This window comes from Chiloscyllium plagiosum, chromosome 10 (genome assembly GCF_004010195.1).
Source record: "Chiloscyllium plagiosum isolate BGI_BamShark_2017 chromosome 10, ASM401019v2, whole genome shotgun sequence".
Classification (NCBI taxonomy): Eukaryota; Metazoa; Chordata; class Chondrichthyes; order Orectolobiformes; family Hemiscylliidae; genus Chiloscyllium; species Chiloscyllium plagiosum.
The window spans coordinates 50,174,382-50,187,436 of record NC_057719.1 but is presented as its reverse complement, the minus strand read 5'-3'; the positions used below and the strand labels follow the sequence as shown (position 1 = coordinate 50,187,436).

At 40.1% G+C, this 13,055-nt stretch overlaps 2 non-coding genes and 1 pseudogene across 2 annotated transcripts; all 3 read right to left on the bottom strand.

The window, feature by feature from the left end:
• Positions 1–7,687: 7,687 nt before the first annotated feature.
• Positions 7,688–7,760, bottom strand: trnak-cuu. The gene has a single exon. It is a non-coding gene; the product is annotated as a tRNA-Lys (tRNA).
• A 262-nt stretch (positions 7,761–8,022) lies between these two features.
• trnay-gua lies at positions 8,023–8,108 on the bottom strand. Its single transcript is given in 2 exon segments — positions 8,023–8,058; positions 8,072–8,108. It is a non-coding gene; the product is annotated as a tRNA-Tyr (tRNA).
• A 2,009-nt stretch (positions 8,109–10,117) lies between these two features.
• On the bottom strand, positions 10,118–11,199 carry LOC122553934 (annotated as a pseudogene).
• Between the last annotated feature and the right edge of the window lie 1,856 nt (positions 11,200–13,055).

The window sequence follows — 13,055 nt, the reverse complement described above, 5'->3', positions numbered from 1 at the left end:
AGCAAATGGTTAGGAGCTAGAATGCAGTACCAAAGTGCGTGGTGGCGATAGGTTTAATTGAGGCATTTAAATGAGAGGGTTATTTGAAAAGAAGGAATGTGCAAGATTGTAGGAGGAAATCTGGAGGTTGGAACTGGGTGAAATGTTCACTTGGGCACTGGTGCAGGCACTTTAGGCCAAATAGACAGGTTCTACACTAACAATTCTGTTATACTCAATGCTTACAGTCAGATGCCCAATATCAATGTATCGTCCACCAACCACATGGAGAACTGCGAGGCAGATGCTCTAACGGTAAGTCTTAAAGTGTAATTATTTCAAATTTATTGGGGCAAACAAACAGCACAGAATATTTTTAACTTTCAATATTTATTCAATTCCCTTTATAATGGAATCATTAAATAAGTTTCCCTCATTCTTTTTCCCTCATTCCCTCATTCCCTCATTTCAAATCATAACAACGACTGACTGTGAAAAAAGAACAACCTGCATTTATACAATGCATTTAAAGTGGTTAAAAAGTCCAAAAACACTTCATAGGAATTCAATTAAAATAAAATATAGTCTACGAGTTGATAATAAGGAGTTTTATAAAATAAGAAGATAGTTGTGACGACGATGATGAAATTTCAAAACATTGTAACAGAGTAGCAAAGGTTAAACTGTTGGCAGGGTTAATTAATTAACAGGTGGTCCATAAGGGTGTGTGACTGTTCAGTCAATAAGAAGAAAAGATGTGTTTTGATCTAATTCATGAACAGCCTAATATCTGAGTTTACGTTTGCAGCAAAGCATAGTTGGGAGAAAGTGACGACTGCAGATGCTGGAGATTAGAGTCGAAGAGTGTGGAGCTGGAAAAGCACAGCCGGTCAGGCAGCATCCGAGGAGCAGGCCAATCGAAGTTTCGAGCATAAGCTGATGAAGAGCACAACACTCTTGGAGCAAAGCATAGTTGCCAAAATGTAAAGATTTAAAATTGAGTTTTGTTTCAGACAGAGGTTGCAACTTGAGTTACTTTTAAGAGAATGGTTGAAACCAAGTGTAATTTCCGGACAATGTTCTGTTCAGATATGATCAATGGAAAATTGAAGCAGATTTATTAATATAGACTACAACCTCACAAGAGAATGTCAATTATGACATTGTTGATAATTCTCATTGACAGCAGGATCAAGTGTAAAGTATTTTCAGAGTTAACAAGCTCAAGATTTGGATATTGAGCAAGGTTTGGATAATCTTATCATATATGGACAAAATTTATTTTAAAATACTATCCATTAAACATGTATGAAGCTGGTCAGACTTTGAGAAATTATTCCACGTAAGAATATGTAATAGAATTTAATAAACTATGTTTGAGACTGAAAGGATTCTACTTGGAGATCCCAAACTCAGTACTTGTCTTGATTGATCGACTATGTTAAAGTGTCAGTCATGGATAAACTCCTAATGTTAATTGGAATTATATTTTCTGAAAGAAGTAAATGTTTGGAGCAAAGGTTGGGAGCCTTAAAAATGTTTCTGGAATAGCATTCGTAACTCAAATGGAACTTTCACCAGTTGCATGAAGAAAAGAGGGAATCAACACCATCGAGATAAAGTCCACAACCATATATATAAAAGGAAAATCATAATTATATTTGGCAATCATAACAGACAACAAAATTGGAAACTGCTTGGGAAGCAATCAGATGTTTTATATGTCACTCAAAATACCATTTTTCAAAGAATTCTTTGAAGCTGGTTAATAAAGTTTTTGAAATTACATATTGTGACTGAATGTTCTGAATGAGAAGTTGGTGATACCAATCAGGTAGCGAGAGATGTTCTAATTGCAAAGAGTTTGAGCCAAGTAATTAATGTTTTTGTTATGGACTCATTCATTTGTATCGTCTGGAACAGTAGATGTACATCCATAGTTTGTGGAGTGGATCATGAGAAATATAAATCCTTATGATTGAATTCTAATGCTACAAACAAATTTGAAAAGAAATTAATAAGCCCAAGAAAAAGTTAGGTAGCTGGAAAGAATTTAGTGTATACACCAGGATAATAGGATACAAGCAATCTTGTCATCATCGATGAATTTGCACAGAGAAAGTTGTCCCTGCTAAGACATATTAAATTAACACCAGAACTTGTTAAGTTTAAATAACAACTTAAATTTAGTGATCAAAATTTAAGTGGATTCCACTACTACATGAAACATGATGTTGAATAACATCTTAGGTCTTTTAGCAAGTTATTCCTGAAATGTTTGGTCAACTGATTGTGAGTGATGCATTTTTTTATATAGGGTAAGAAGTGTTTGAAAAGGAAATATTTCTGAAACCATCTAAAGCAGCAGGTGATAGATATATATAGAAAGAGAGAGAGTGAGTAGAGAGAGTAGTTTTTTATTTGTCATTTCTACTAAATACAACTGATACAGTAAAATCGAGATAGCGTTCGTCCAGGAGCGAGGGTGCTATATGGACAGCACAAATTACATAATCGTACACGGCATCATACATAAGAAGTGCAAAGCATGCAAGTTACAGTGTATTAGAAGAATGATAAATAAAAGACATTTTTCTAGCAGCAATTCAAAGTCATGCAAAGAATTTCAGATGGGAAAGAGTCTGAGCGTACTGTGTTAAGGAGCTTGATGGCTTGGGGGAAGAAATTGTTGCACAGTCTGGCCATGAGAGACTGAATGCTCCAGTATTTTCTGGCAGGAGGGAAAAGAGTTTGAGTGAGGTATGTGTGGGCTCTTCCACAATGCTCTTAACCTTTTAGGTGCAGCACGTCATGTAAATATCTGTAATGGAGGGAAGAGAGAGACCCCAGTGATCTTCTCAGCTGTCCTTGCTATCTGTTGTAGGGTCTTACGATCCGAGACAGTGCAATTCCCAAACCAGGCAGTGATGCAACAGCTCAGGGTACTCTCAATGAATCCTCTGCAGAAAATGGTCAGGATGGGGAGTGGGAGGTGGGCTTTCCTCAGCCTGCGCAGAAAGTAGAGAGGTACTGGGCTTTCTTGGCTATGGAGCTGGTGTTGAGGGTCCAGGTAAGATTCTCCACCAGGTGTACGCCAAGAAATTTGGTGTTTTTCACGATCTCCACGGGGGAGCTGTTAATGTCCAGCAGAGAGTGAGCGCTCCGTGTCCTCCTGAAGTCAACAACCATCTCTTTCGTCTTGTCCACTTTTAGAGACAGGTTGTTGGCTCTGCACAAACCTGTTAGACACTGCACCTCCTCTCTGTATGCTGACTCATTGTTCGTGCTGATGAGACCCACTACGGTTGTATCATCAGCAAACTTGATGATGTGATTTGACCTGTGATTCACTGCACAGTCATGTGTCAGCAGAGAGCTGAGATAGAAGGGAGCTATGGAAATTTAACAAGTGTTTTTTTGGATTGGATGACGCAGGGAGTGTTTAGTGTTTCTCAGTTGGTTCTGTGTTACCTACAATTGTGAGATCTTTTAAGTAATACATATTTCACCATTCTCTCTGTTTGTTGATATTGTGGAAACTACAACAACACTATCCTCAAGCTAAACCAAAATGGGGTTTGTTTCACACACCCCTAGGCAGGGAGAAAATGCTTTGCAAGATAGGTATGTTCACAGACATGCAAGGCCAGATGAAATTGAGAAGAACAAACAAATTATTAGCACCAACATGAGTACAAAACAACTAAGGGATGCATGTTCATTAGTGTCCTTGCTTTTGCAATCAAGTATAAAGCTGAAGTTAGCAGTCTGGAATTCCTTTTGTGAATATGGGTTTAAGGAAAGTTATTGAAATACAAGTTCTACCCTCTTGTTTTGATTAAAAGAAGGTTGATTACTTGCAAAGACTCCAAATATAGATAGCTCACTTTTAGTTTCAAACCAGAAGCTTTTCCATTGCAACCCAAAGTTCAGGTTTTTGTTTAATATATATTCCATATATTGAATGAAGCATTTTAAAATTGTACAGTTAAAAGGCAGTTGATCTCAGCATCATGTGTCTTTTTTGTTTCTGAGAGGATTGGAGGTGAAAGTAGTTACCATTGAGACTAGCATATTGCAGTCTATTGATGCCTCAGAGACATTAACGCAATCTTTTACAAGGTGGCAATAACTTGCAATTCTATTGTGTAGGGGCTTTTCTTGGAAATACCAAGGCTACTTAAAATGTAACAGCTAGAATTCAAGTCCCATCAGGAAGTGCATGAGTATTGTCTGAGTGACTTTGTTTTGTTATTCTTTTGAAACAGTAATCTGATAGTTGGTGGGATTTGGCTTAAAGCAGATCCTCCAATATTCTATTGGTACCACAAAGAGAAACTAACAGACATTTTCATTATGAATGTTAATGATTATCTGTGAGGGGGGGGGGGCTTCTATGCAACTTTAGATCAAAGAAAAACGCTATTTTAAAATTGGAAGGCAGGCTTTTAAATACATATCTGAAAATGTGTTGCTGGAAAAGCGCAGCAGGTCAGGCAGCATCCAAGGAACAGGAGAATTGACGTTTCGGGCATAAGCCCTTCTTCAGGAATCATATGCTTAGATATTAAAGAAAACAAGGAGTGACTTTGGATTAAGTCTCTAAAAGGTTTTATTACACTCTGATAAATCGGGCCAGAAACACCATGAAAGATTTTGTATCCAAAGAAGAACTACATTAGTTGAAAAGTTTCATTAGAGAGTTACTCTGATAGTGCACTCAGACTAGGCCCAGTACTAGTTATAATGCATTGGAACACGCTGCCATTGAAGAGGCTTGAGAGCAAATAAAACTTTAAATAAATTAAATTCAAAGTAATGGACATTCAATTTACAGCCATGGGTAACCAAGAAGATATCAAGTAGACCTTTCTCATGATGCATCACACACCAATTCTCCAGGTAGATAGTCAAGAATGACAAGGTTTTTCTTATCTTGTTGGGAATGTTAGATTTTAGTGTCCACGTGTATGGCTACCCAATGTCGACAGAAATCTATTCGTAATGAATTTTTGGATAGTTGATTAAGTGGCTCTTTAGATATGATAGATAATATGATATTCGACATAACCAGTGACTTGAGGATGGTTCACCAATACCGTAGTACAGTGAGCAGGAGAATCGACATTTCAGGCCAGAGCCCTTCAACAGAAATGAGGCTTCTGAGCCGAGGGGTTAAAGAGATAAATGAGAGTGTGGTGGGGCTGATGGGAAGGTAGCTGAGAGTACGAGAGGTAGATGGAGGTAGGGGTAATGGTGATAGGTCAGAGAGGAGGATGGAGCAGATAGGTGGGAAGAAAGATGGACAGGTAGGACAGGTCAAGAGAGCAGTTTGAAGGTTGAAACTAGGATAAGATGGGGGAGAGGGGAAATGAGGTAACTAATGAGGTAACATTCATGCCGTGTGGTTAGAAGGTGGAAGATGAGGTGTTTTCCTCCTGGCATCGGGTGGTTAGAGTGTAGCAATGGAGGAGGCCCAGGATCTGCATGTCCTTGGTGGAGTGGGAGGGGGAGTTAAAGTGTTTGGCCACGGGGAGATGGGGTGGGCTGATGCATGTGGCCCGGAGATGTTCTCTGAAGTGCTCTGTAAGGAAGCATCCTGTCTCCCCATTATATAGGAGACTGCATCAGGAGCAACAGATACAGTAAATGACATGTGTGGAAGTGCAGGTAAAATTCTGATACATGTGGGGCCTTGGACACAGGTGAGGGGAGAGGTATGGGCACAGGTTTTGCGATTCCTGTGGTGGCAGGGGAAGGTGCCAGGAGGGGAGGGTGACACTTCATCAGTAGCACCATGCAAGGGTGGAACCAGTTCAAAGAAAGGTCTGCACTGTTTCCTTGGATGAAGTGGTTCACCTATGAGGAAAAGTTAAGCAGGTTAGACATAAACAGGTTAAAATTTAGAAGAATGAGAAGTGATCTAATTGAGACCTGTAAGACTTTATGGGAACTTGACATGATGGAGCTTACATGAAGTATGGGAGAGTCTCAAACTGTTTAAGAAGAAAAAAAAACTCCCATTACAAACTGGACAGAGAAGAAAACCGAGCAAAGGCTACGACAACGGATGAATGGGCACCGCACAACAATCAACAGACAGGAGGGTTCCCTCCCAGTTGGGGAACCCTTCGGTGGTCCAGGACATTCAGCCTCTGACCTTCGGGTGACCATCCTCCGCGGTGGACTTCGGGACAGGCAGCAGAGAAAAGTGGCCGAGCAGAGGCTGATAGCTAAGTTCAGTACCCATAGGGAGGGCCTCAACCGGGACCTTGGGTTCATGTCACATTACAGGTGACCACCATTGCACTATATATACACACACACACACACAGGCACTCCTATGCACACATACACATGGACACACATACACATAGACACGCACACCAGACACCCCCACACACCCTTACAGACACACACACTCCCACACTCACACATGCACCCCCTCACAGACTTAAGACACTCTGCACTCACTACACACACACATACACTTTCTCACACTCACAGCCCCCACACAGACAGACATAGACCCACTTGCACACATATATTTTTGTGGGGTGAATTTGTACTTTCAGGGTTACATTGTACTTTGCTCAAAAACTGCATGCATTCATGTAGAACTCTGAGCTCAAAAACTGCATGAATTTATGTAAAACTCCGTTACCTCACTTCTTAGATTAGAATCAATCTAAACATCATGGCATAGACAGAGAACACAGGGGGCCAACACCTTCAACATATTGTCTAGCTATCACCATTGTTAACAGGTAACCTGAGAATGCAACTTTTTATAAAAAAAGGTTTTGTGATTTACACATGAAAGAAGTGAAACTTTCACTGTATTCTAACTGATGAAAGGCTTAACAGACAATTAATTTTTCAATGTATAATTTCAGTTAAATCACACTGTAAATTTTTGCTATAAATTCTGTGTTACGATCGAGCCCTCCACAATCACCTGATGAAGGAGCGTCGCTCCGAAAGCTAGTGTGCTTCCAATTAAACCTGTTGGACTATAACCTGGTGTTGTGTGATTTTTAACTTTGTACATCCCAGTCCAACACCGGCATCTCCAAATCGAAATAAGTGGGAAAGTAAGTTGCAATAAAACAATAAGAAATTTACAAGTGGATATGAATAGATAGAATAGATTAGAAATTTATTGTCAGCATCTGAAGAAAGAAAGTTATTTCTCTATGGTAAAGATTTCAGGTCAATGAAAGTACAGATGAAAAAAAATCCCCTTGTATCATTAACAAATCCTGCCTGGCCTGTCGAGTATTTCCAACAATATTTGTCCAACATTTTCTTTTTGATATACCCGCGCTGCTTTGACCAGTGCCCCATTCTCAGCTGACCCGAATATCCTTTCCTCTTTACTAGGATTACTATTTTTGCCATAATTTACTCACCTGGGTCTTTTTTACACATAAACAACTGCAGTCTTTTGATGGTTGTGTTAAACGCATTGGATCAGACTTTTTTAACATCCAATTTCACACTGTTTGTAACTCTGTGTTTGCGCCTGCCTTTCTTTCTGGTTCGTAAATGCTTATGTGCAGAAAATTCCCACGCATATATATAGTTAGCATATATATATATATAGTTAGCAAGATAGCTTTTTGCGTCCGAGCGTTTTTCTGTTAACTACCTGAGTTTTTCAAAGGTAAAAGACAATATAAATACACTAAGAAATAAAAAAAATTAGCGCCCAACGTGGGGCTCGAACCCACGACCCTGGGATTAAGAGTCCCATGCTCTACCGACTGAGCTAGCCGGGCCACTACTCAGATCTTCAAATGTCGTAATGTGTGTTTGACACACCGTGGTGTGTGATTGGTCACACGTTGCTGTTGAGCATGAATACACTTTAAATCCCGGCGATTCAGTAACACGCATGAGTCAGGATTGCTGACCTGCTGCCCGACTCCAATCTGGTGGAAGAGAGTGAAATTAGAATTAAGTCGATCAAAAAATTCATTTGGGATTCGGTTTAACACAAACAGCAACCAGCACATAGAAGTCATTCCATTAAAATGGATCTCCTTCGAGCCGGAATCGAACCAGCGACCTAAGGATGTCTCTGTTAACTCTACAGTCCTCCGCTCTACCAGCTGAGCTATCGAAGGAGAACTGGATCCGAGATTCTCAAAACACTGTGAAGAGGTCAGTACAATGGTCTGTATAGCTGTTTTTACTTTGTGCGTTTAATGATGACTTTTAAAGGTTGAAGGTTAATTTTTATCAGTTTATTTCTCTGCAGAACTATAATGTGCGGACCACAGCATAAACTCCACGTCTCCCCCTCTGCTTTGCCCCTTCGCAGAGTCAACCTGCTCGTCCACCCAAACTGAACATACGATGTTAGCAGATTTATTGTAATGTGGCAGTAATCTTAAATGAAGTGGATTTGTTGTCACAATTGATGTGATAAGTTTGGGTATTTTTTGATTGACAATAATGTAGCAAGTGGTTCGGGGAAGTCATGAGAGATTAGTAAGAAATTAAAATACAGTACACAATCGACTGTAGGCTAAAAAAAAACTACGTAGAAACTGAGCGAACACGAAACTCAAGACATGAGAAGTTAAAATCACACAACACCAGGTTATAGTCCAACAGGTTTAATTGGAAGCACTAGCTTTCGAAACGCTGCTCCTTCATCAGGTGGTTGTGGAGTACATGATTGTAAGACACAGAATTTATACCAAAAGTTTACAGTGTGATATAAATTATTTTGCTATAAACTCTGCGTCTTATAATCGTGTTCTCCACAACCACCTGATGAAAGAGCAGCGCTTTGAAAGTTAGTGCTTCCAATTAAACCTGGTGGACTATAACCTGGTGTTGTGTGATTTTTAAGTTTGTACACCCCAGTCCAACACCGGCATCTCCAAATCATGTTTAACAATTGGTGTCATGTCGGCCCAGATAATCAAGATTCGAAAAGGACGAGCAAAACAAGAACAAACTATTTTAAGCAAGGATGAGGTGGAGTCAGATTGGGAACTGAAATGTCGGGGAGGTCAAGGGCAATTATGAAACCTGAAGAAAACTATTTCCAATGGGAAGGAGATAATATGAATTTTGCTTTCATTTGTTAATTATTTTGATGTGAACATTGGAGGTATAGTTAGTAAGTTTCAGATGACACCAAAATTGAAGGTGTTGAGGACAGCGAAAAGGTTACGTCAAAGTACAATGAGATCTTGATCAGATGAGCCAATGAGCGGAGCAGTGGCAGATGGCGTTTAATTTAGATCAGTGTTTCTCAACCTTTCAGTATTCAATGCCCCCTTCTTATCCTTGAAATCATACAATGCCCCCAAATCAGCAAAGACTGTTTTTGCACATATAACTGCTATACACTGCAGTGCTGAAAATAGAAAACTTTAGTGAAATGTGTTTTATATACAACAAAAAATAAATATGATAATTTATTACTGTTCTTACTGTCCACCTACTTTTGGCTCACTCTGTATAAAATTTAGTCTGTGGTAGCAAAATAGTCAATGCTATCCTTGTGGTTCATGTTGTCTTGCTAAATCATATACATCTGGTTCAATTTTTGTCAAAAGCAATCTCAGGTCACCACGCTGAACAACATCCATGCGATTGCGGGTCTTATCTTGTATTCTGGCAATGGCACTGAATCCTTTCTCAACCAAATAAGAAGTAGGAAATGGTCGTGCAAACCGCTTTGCCTCTTCGCTTAATAGCGGGAAACATCATCAGATGGCATCTTGAATCCAAAAAAAGGAGCTCACCCATTTACGAAATCTGAATTTTCATTGCAGTATCATTTTGGAGCTCTATCATTTCTTCCTGAAGGAGAATGTCCATTTCTTCTGCGCGTGAGATAAAGGGGTCAGTCAGCCATTTCAATAAGATAATAAGTTCAGCAAATCGTATTTTCATATCATCCTGCAGTGCACGAATGTGAGCTGAGTAGATAAGTAATTGATCATCAGTAACATCCTCTGCGATATTGTTTAAACTCGGGAACTGGTAAAACTCACGACGACTGATATTCCGATGAAAGAGATCAAGTTTCGCAATAAAAGATGTAACAGCATTCCTTGCCTTTATGAAACTCACATTATCTCTTTGTATCTGCACGATCAGTGAATTGCACTTATCGAATATATCCGTGAGATATGCACAGTCGTGTTTTACGGTTTCGGCTTTCATACGAAGGTTTTCATTATTTCTGTGTAGGAATTTGATGATGGGTGGAATAGTTTCATGGAAACGATTGAGAGCCATCTCACTTCTGTGTGTAGCAGCGATTGCAGAAATTCATCTTCTTTATCTTTACAGAGTTGGCGGAGAAGCCGTTCATTCAGAACATGTCTCTTTAAATAATTTACCACATCTATCACCATTTGTGGAGAATAGTTGAAGGCTTCACTAAGTTTCTTTGCAGCCAGATGCTGCCGATGGATAATGCAGTGTGCTGTGAAAACATGTGGTACTTCTCTCTTTAATAATGCGACAAATCTCCGATGTTGGCCAGTCATAGCACGCGCGCCATCTGTAGCACAAGCAACAATGTTTTTGAGGGGAACAGACTTTTTATCAAAATAATCCTTGACGCAGTCAAAGATAGTCTTACCTTTGGTATCTGTCGGTAGGGCCAGAGCTAAAAGTAGTTTTTCTCGTATTTCATTTTGTCGATAAAGCGTACGTACCCCAAAAGTAAAGCTTGATTTCCACGATTTCTTTCGAAATCAAAAGGGAACATAATTTATCCTCAGCATTTGAGGCCATTTCATTGATGCGCCTTCTCACGGAATTGTTGCTGAGAGAAATACGCTTGATAATCATTGATGGTTCCTGATGTAGCACGGTTGCTGGAAGCACCAACGATTCACCCACGGAATGAGGTTTACCACATTTTGCAATTAGCTTTGCTATGTTGTATGATGCCACAAGGCCATCCACATTTGTGGCTCCCATCTTTGAAAAAGGAATGGAAATCGTTGGTTGCTGATTTAATTTATTCTTTAATGTTTGAAAATATGCCAAATCTTTGTCCTTTTTGTCACTGTGTTTCTTTTCCAAATGTTTAATAAGACAGGAAAACTTCATGGCCTCATTGGAAAAACTTTGTTCACAGAGCAAGAGTGGTAACTGCTTATTAGAGGGAGACTGAATAAAGCCATGTTGCAAATAATCCATGCTATACTGCCTGCACTTTTTCTTACTCGATGAGGCCATTTTTACACAGTCGCTCACATACCCTGATGGAATCATGGGTATTACCTTATCATGATAATTTTAAGATGCTCAGACAAGTGGCAAAATTTGATTGGCTAATTAGCTGTAATGTGCATTCATTCTGCCACCCGGTAGAACAGTTGAAAAGCTGCAGTTTCGTCTTCCTAGAAGCGACACGAGTTAGGTGACATTGATCTCGGCAGTAGGATCAGAGCCAACTGCGAGCGAGTTCAAATGGTTTGCCGTTCACAGAAAAGACTATCAGTAGTAGCGCAGCAACCAATCAGAGCGCATGCCACCATGGGTGCAGGGAAAATAACAGACTCATGTTGTACAACTATTCATCTGCACACAGCAATGATCTTCAAGGGCACGGCAGTCTTCCAAGTGATTGGTAAGCTCTCTACAAAGACGTTCAGTGCCCCCTTGCCGCCCCCTTTGACTTCAACGCCCACCGAAGGAAGGCAAACGCCCCTCAGGGGCACTTCCGCCCCTGTTGAGAAATACTGATTTAGATAAATGTGAGGTGTTGCATTTTGGAAAGGCAAATCAGGGCAGGACTCATACACTTAATGGCAAAGTGTTGCTGAACAAAGAGACCTTGGAGTGCAGGTTCATGGTTCTTTGAAAGTGGAGTCTCAGGTGGATAGGACAGTGAAGAAGGCATTTAGTATGCATTCCTTTAATGGTCAGAGGTTTGAGTATCGGGGTTGGGAGATCATGTTGTGGCTGTACAGGACATTGGTTAGGCTACTTTTGGAATATTATGTGCAATTCTAGTCTCTCTCTTATAGGAAAGATGTTGTGAAACTTGAAAGGGTTCAGAAAAGATTTATAAGGATGTTGCCAGGGTTGGAGGGTTCCACCTATAGGAAGCAGGCAGAATAGGCTGGAGCTGTTTTCCCAGAGCATCGGAGACCAGTGGGACATGGACAGGGTAAATAAGCCAAGGTCTTTTGCCTGGGTTGAGGGAGTCCAGAACTGGAGGGCATTGGTTTAGGGAGAGAGGGGAAAGATATAGAAGAGACCTAAAGGGCAGATTTCTGACACAGAGGGAAGTGCATTTATGGAATGAGCTGCCAGAGGAAGTCATGGAGGCTGGTACAATTACAACATTTAAATGGTATCTAGATGGGCATATGAATAGGAAGGTTTAAAGGGATATGGGCCATATGCTGGCAAATGGGACCAGGTTAAGTTAGGATATCTGGTCAACATGGATGAGTTGGACCAAAGGGTCTGTTTACATGCTGTACATCTCTATGACTCTGCAAGGGCATCTTACATAATGCAGCAGTCCGTATGCTATTTCACAATAGGAAACTGTATGCAAATAACGTGGTATTGAAGAATCCAAGAGTTATTTACTACATAATAAAAGCAAAATACTGGCGATGCCTGAAATCTGAAACACAGAATGCTGGAGAAACTCAGCAGGTCTGGCAGCATCTGTGTGCAGAGAATAACAGTTGCTGGAGTCAAAACAGAAACTCTTTCTCGCATATGATGTGGAGGTGCCAGTGTTGGACTGGGATGGGAAAATAAGGTCAGATATCACACGACACCAAGTTATACTCCAACAGGTTTATTTGAAATCACAAGCTTTCGGACCAGTCCTCCTGACCTTCTTGCAGCTCAGACATTTATTATAACTAGCTACTATTTACAAACATTATATCTATAGGCACATCAGTGTCTGGGATAACATTAAATATTAGATTACAGCAAAGAACAGCATATTTCTAGTGGTGTGCCATGCTTCAAGTGATTCAATGTAAAATTGGGTATAATAGCTTAAGCCGATATGCTATGATAGAGTGATGATATAATTAAAATGTCTCTGAAAGCCGCAATAA